Source organism: Anomaloglossus baeobatrachus, chromosome 5 (genome assembly GCF_048569485.1).
Source record: "Anomaloglossus baeobatrachus isolate aAnoBae1 chromosome 5, aAnoBae1.hap1, whole genome shotgun sequence".
Classification (NCBI taxonomy): domain Eukaryota; kingdom Metazoa; phylum Chordata; class Amphibia; order Anura; family Aromobatidae; genus Anomaloglossus; species Anomaloglossus baeobatrachus.
In genome coordinates, this window is record NC_134357.1 from 535,619,336 (window position 1) to 535,626,597 (window position 7,262).

The window sequence follows — 7,262 nt, forward strand, 5'->3', positions numbered from 1 at the left end:
TGGACACAGTGCTCCACAGACAGCACACAAGTCCACCCTATATATCAGCTTATGTTTCTTATTTTCACAGTCAGGTAAAATACACATAGTGTAGTTACTAGATTCAGAATTAATCATCAATTCTCATCTAACCTCCCCCTTGGGAGAATTCTCCATTTCAACATACGTACATTCACAGGACACTGAAATAGAAACTAACACTTCCTTTTTTTTTTTTTTTTTTTTCCAATTTCAACTCTGCTACGGTGTTTCACACCAAAAACTGCGTACATTATACATAAAACATCTTCCAGTGTCACTTGGGTGATAATGTACACGCACCCTCACTGTAAACCTGCAAACCTGGCTTCATTACTGGCCAGAAAGAATCCCCAGCTTTAATTTGGGTGAGCCCATACAAATCAGTTTTGGTGGTGGGGTGAATCATTGTTAAATCATTGTCATCTTCCTGCCCCCCCTCGGTGTCTTCTGTTGCTCCAGCAACAAATAGGCCAGTGGCCTTGGGACTTAAGATGGCTGAAAAAGGGAACTAGGTGCGGCCCGAACTGAAATGACGTCTTGGCAGGCTAGGGAGGGCGTTTGGTGGGCAGGGGAACAAACTACACAAGTCCAACCCTCTGGGGACGACTTATGAGGAGGGGGCGTTGTTTCCTAATGGGCTTGGCCACTTCCTGAGGTGCCATTTTCTGAGCTGATGCAATATAGAAATATCATCTACTATCTCCATCACATTCCTCTTTCCATGCCAATTTTCTAACATCTTTTGACGTTCTATACCATGCCTCAGCATCCATAAGGAGATCTTTATCTTTCAAAATCCCTAGCTTATTTAACAAAACATCTTTCCATTCTTGCTCCTCTAATCTCCCTCTCTTGGCAGTGATTCCTGCCACCTTAAAGAGCGACTTCATATATTTTTTTTATATACTTTTTACCTTTTTGCTCGCTTACTAATTCTTCTGCTGTTAACTTGACAGGTGTGGACTGATTAGACCCCATATTCAAAGGGTAAACTCCCTAAACTAACACGTCAACCTGGATGTCTCGTCTGCCGTAATCCACTTTCTCTCCTGGACCAGCGACTATACACATCCACAGAATACACAGAAATTCTACCTCAGTCCACAAACCACAACACAAACAGGTTGTCCTACCAGGAAGAAGTGTCACGTGGGTGATAGAAACTAAATTCACCCTCACTATCTCTTACTTCATGTACTAGTAACCTCTGTTCACACTATATACACCTTATTTGAACAAATCCGTCCAGAACATCAATACTCAATGATTAAGCCTAAAATCAAGGGTTTTCCCCAGTATATTCAATCCTAGGTAAGAATACACTGACATCCACTAAAACAAGACCAATGAGTACAACTTCAACTCACTGCTTAGCAGGAAAACCGTACCAGGTAACAGTCAGGGTCAGTCCCCCACTTTATACAACACTGCTCTGAAAGCAACTTTATACAACACTGCACCTGCACATAGAAAACCCTTCCAAATCTTCTATCCCCGAAGATCAGGTCCGTTCAAGGCCTTATCAAACATCAACTATCGACCGGACTTGTCACACACCAGTGTATCTCGCAGTATACATAACAGTATACATAAACAGCATACTTCAAAGTACAGCTTCAGAGTTTTTTTTTTTTCTTCACTCAAAGACAGCTCTCACTACATTACGTGACACTTCTTCTTTCTGGCAACCATACGAACAAAGCACATAGAACTTCCTCTTTTTCAGGCAGCCAGCCTTGCTGCAAACACAGTGATTAGAGCGATACCAGCAAGTACTCCACCTGCTGCAAATAGACAGACATTTCAACAGGTAGACACAGGTCAACACAATGACATAACAATAAGGACACTATATACACCATCCAGGTGGCTGATCTCACCTGCAGATATAACCATATATATCCATATAACCAGCGTATATAACAACTTCCTCATTTTCCCCTGCAGTTAAGTCAGAGAAAAATAAAACATAGAACTTCTGCTTTTCTCCAAAGAGCAGACAAAACCTCAAACCACATTACATTTCATGTGATTTACAATTACATTACATAAATTACAGACAGCTTAAGGTGAACCTGACCACCTTGGTGTGAGATCTCTTAGGACGGCTTATCTCATGCGAGATGGCGGTCATTAGGTGTCTAGACTGGGACAGCCCAACCCCCCCTTCGAAATGCAAGTACACGCAGGAGGTTTCCAAGGTGAGATCATACAAATTTTCTCACCTGCATTTGGAGTGCGCATCTCCACCTCTCGCGTAGTTGCCTTTCGACTGAAGGTGTCAGCACGGCCGTTCGCCATCCAGAGCTCCGTCCTAAGGTACGTTGGGTGCCAAATGATAAGGCCTTAATTTAGGTTGATGCAATCTAGTCATGCATCCCTCTTAAACTGTCTGCAGTCCAAATTATGAGTCACTCGTGGTAGCATGCATACCACTCTCTTTCACACACACCCAGAGAGTCGTACTCGGATATGAATAGAAAGTAAGACTGCTTTATTCCGGAAGTTGTACAAATATATATAACCGGGCTTATTGGCTAGGTGCCAAGAATACGTAACACGTCTCCTATTGGATAAAGTAGAACAGCTTATTCTGTGATCTACAATTTACTGTAATGTGCTTGGTTCCTCATTTATATTAAGCAATGTCAGCATGATTCACTTGTCACAAGAATAGCCCAGACTGTCTGTCTGAGTCTTATGCCAAGAGATATGTGGGGTACAGTTCAAACACCATCTTAAATCCTGTTCTTTATGGATATCTCCATGTAACTCTTATATACTCATAATAATTCATAATCTTGTCCATAACACCGTTGCGCTCTGCTGCCAGCATAGTAATGAGGGGTGCGTGATTCCTTCTGCGCAGTGGGAACGCTGGTGGCCTGACCAGGCAGGCTTGGGGCGGAGGTGGAGGACCCAGATGAGGTGGAGGAGGCAGAAGCAGTGGCGTAACTTGGACAGACAGAGGATTGACACACAAGTCGTGGGGATGGCAAGACTTGTGCAGCAGACCCTTCACCATCTATCACCATAGTTACCCAGTGCCCAGTCAGCGACATGTAACGTCCCTGTCCATGCTTACTGGTCCAAGTATCGGTGGTGAAATGCACCCGTTCACACACAGAGTTTCTCAAGGAAGCGGTGATGTTGTGTGCGACATGCTGGTGTAGCGCGGGCACACCTTTCTTAGAGTAGTGGCGACTGGGCATCTGGTACTGGGGCACAGCGACAGACATAAGGTCTCTAAAATCCTGTGTGTCCACCAGGCGGAAAGGCAGCATTTTGGTAGCCAAGAGCTTACAGAAGGATAAAGTCAACCTCTTAGCTTTGTCATGGGTCGCAGGAAATGGCCTTTTATTTGTCCACATCTGAGGGACAGAGATCTGGCTGCTGTGTGTAGACGGTGTTGAGTAGGGTGTCCCTGGAAAAATGCAGGTTTGTGAGGAAAGTGCAGGCGTAGACATGATGTTAAACCAAAGCTGACTCTGTTAACACGTTTAGAAAATAACGGCAATATGCCAAGGAAGTTTTTTTGCAAAAATACAAAATATTTTATTTTATTTGTAGAGCAATACGACACAGGAACACACAGAAGGGTGCAAATAAGTGAATTAAAAACAGTGCACACACGCACAATAGACAGGGCAGCGGTACATATCAAAATTATGCATATATACAATTGTATGATCAAATATATTTGATAGAAGAGCAAAGAAGGGGGGTAGTCAAAGTGGACAAGGGCTTGGTCAAATATTTGTTATAAATAATCTCAGTATAGTACACCTGGCCACTAAGGATCTCATATAATTGTAACATCGACAATTACAGGGTTAATGCGGAGTTAAACATGCGATAACAATGGGAATATACTGTGCAGTACAGGCTATTGTTGATAGCAGAAAATAGTATCTTTACATCATTGTAATATAATAACAGATAGTATGCAAAAAACTACTATCAACAATATAAATGTCAGTCCGATTCTTTGTCTACACAGCAATAATTAACGGTGATTTTTTATATATGAGACATATGCATATCGATTTTGATTAGCTATCACAGAGGTAACTTTACATCCCATTGTTGTGGGTGTGGCAACGGCTAAAATCTATAGTTGTTGCAAATAGTATCAATAGTAAGCCTAGCCACTAAAGTTCTTACATAGTTGTATTACCGATATTTACAGGGTTAATAGAGGGTTAACTCTGCGATAGCAATAATGATAGAGTATATCATAGAATATGGGCCACACATAAACTGCTAAATGGCTGAAATAGTATCATTGTATCATTGTGATACATTAGCAAGAAATATAGAGAGAGCCATCAGCAGTAATATGTATAGTAGCCCAATTTGTACAGTTTGTTCAGCTGCATAGCACAGATCAGAGACAGATTAGATTAGGCATTGTGCATGTAAATTAGTCGGCTGACACCAAGATAACATTGTATCCCATTAAAGAAGATCACAGCAATAAATGCAGATAATTTCAAAGTCGCATATTTAGACAAAGACCCTTACAATGAATGCCGATGACTCCCGTTTGATCACCCTGCTGTACAAGCTGCCCTGCACCTCAGTTTGTTCAGCTGCATAGCACAGATCAGAGACAGATTAGATTAGGCATTGTGCATGTAAATTAGTCGGCTGACACCAAGATAACATTGTATCCCATTAAAGAAGATCACAGCAATAAATGCAGATAATTTCAAAGTCGCATATTTAGACAAAGACCCTTACAATGAATGCCGATGACTCCCGTTTGATCACCCTGCTGTACACGCTGCCCTGCACCTCAACACGTGTTTTTAATTCACTTATTTGCACCCTTCTGTGTGTTCCTGTGTCGTATTGCTCTACAAATAAAATAAAATATTTTGTATTTTTGCAAAAAAACTTCCTTGGCATATTGCCGTTATTTTCTAAACGTGTTAACAGAGTCAGCTTTGGTTTAATTACTGTATATGGTGACTGCTGAAAAATTATAGATTGCTCTTGATATGGATCAGTGTATTCTTTTGTGGTTAGTAGACATGATGTTGCCTTCATCCAACGTTGGTGCTATCGATGTCTGAGAGAGCTGTACACACGCACTTGTTTCCCCTTCCAAACCAACTGACGACCTACCAAGCAAACTGCCTGTTGCGGTTACAGTGGTGGAAGTTGTGCATGGAAAACCAGGTGTGACAGCTGTCCCCACAGTCCTAGAAGATGAAGAGCGCGCGGATGCACTGGAAGGGGCAGGCGGTGGATGGTTCGCTCCGCTAGGCCGCATTGCAGCACGGTGAGCTTCCCACTGGAACATATATTTATTCATGTGACGATTCATGGAAGAAGTTGTCAAATTGCTGAGGTTTTGCCCTCTACTAACAGAATCACGACAAATTTTACAGATCACATAATTTGGGCGATCTTTTGCTATGTCAAAAAAGGACCAGGCTAGGCAAGGCTTAGAGGGCATGCGACCTGCTGAGCCCCCCCGACTAGTGCTCAGAGGCAGAGTGGTGGCTGAGGATGCAGTTGTAGACGTGCTACCAGTGCTCCGACTCTGTCCAGGAAGGGCCAAGGTAACTTCGTCGTCGGTTGCATCCTCCTCCACCGCCTGTGTTGACCTCCTCGAGTGCCTGACTGTGGGTTGACAGTAGGTGGGATCTAGAACTTCCTCATCAATTGTTGTGTTTGCACTCCCCTCACCCTCAGACCGAGCTTCTTCTTGCCCTGACCGAATATTTAAGTTGTCATCCCAATCTGGTATCTGCGTCTCATCGTCATCAGTATGTTCCTCATTGTCTATAACAACAGGTGTTACAGTTTGTGAAAAAGGGTCAACATTATGCTCAGAAACTTGGTCCTCACGGCCTGAATCAGAGTCACAAAGGTTCTGGGCATCACTGCAGACCATTTCCTGGTCTGTACTCACTGTAGCTTGGGAGCAGACTTCTGATTCCCATGCTATAGTGTGACTGAACAGCTCTGCAGACTCAGCCATCTCAGCTCCACCATACTGTGCAGGGCGGATGGAGACTTCAGAGCTGGGAGAATGCAAGTGTGATTGGGCTGACAACTCAGAGGACTGGTGTTTTTTGGATGCGGTAGTTGAGGTGGCGGAGAGGGCACTTGTTGGACCACTTGAGATCCATTCAAGCATTTTCCTTTTTTGGCCATCATCTACCTTTGTTCCAGTTGTTCTTGTCCGTAAAAAAGGGAGCACATCGGATTGTCCACGGTAAGTAGTAGACATCTTACTTTTGCTGGAAGATGGTCTATCTTCAGCAGATGTTAATGGAGCTTTGCCACCTTCCCCACGGACAAACCCTTTTTTTCCTTTTCCAACACGCCTCTTCCCCTTTCCACCAGCATCTGTCATTTTGCCACTCATTTTGATTGCGACAAGATTGTGCACTTAAAATGTGGTAGTAAAAATTGAGAGGTGGTGTAGATTTCAGCGGTGGTCTAGCTTTATTAACAGCAGAATAAACAACAATAATCCCTGACAATGCAACTACGGCCCTTAAACTGGCAGCAAAATTTGCTAGTATAATGGCTTAGTAACAATGAGTTTGAGTGTGCAATGCAGGCAGACGTGCTGCAAATATCTTTGCACTAGTGGGACAATAATGAAGTCCAACAGCCACTTTTAGGATGCCACTAAGTTTCCTCAGTGTTTGCTAGTATAATGGCTTAGTAACAATGAGTTTGAGTGTGCAATGCAGGCAGACATGCTGCAAATATCTTTGCACTAGTGGGACAATAATGAAGTCCAAAAGCCACTTTTAGGATGCCACTAAGTTTCCTCAGTGTTTGCTAGTATAATGGCTTAGTAACAATGAGTTTGAGTGTGCAATGCAGGCAGACGTGCTGCAAATATCTTTGCACTAGTGGGACAATAATGAAGTCCAACAGCCACTTTTAGGATGCCACTAAGTTTCCTCAGTGTTTGCTAGTATAATGGCTTAGTAACAATGAGTTTGAGTGTGCAATGCAGGCAGACGTGCTGCAAATATCTTTGCACTAGTGGGACAATAATGAAGTCCAACAGCCACTTTTAGGATGCCACTAAGTTTCCTCAGTGTTCGCTAGTATAATGGCTCAGTAACAATGAGTTTGAGTGTGCAATGCAGGCAGACGTGCTGCAAATATCTTTGCACTAGTGGGACAATAATGAAGTCCAACAGCCACTTTTAGGATGCCACTAAGTTTCCTCAGTGTTTGCTAGTATAATGGCTTAGTAACAATGA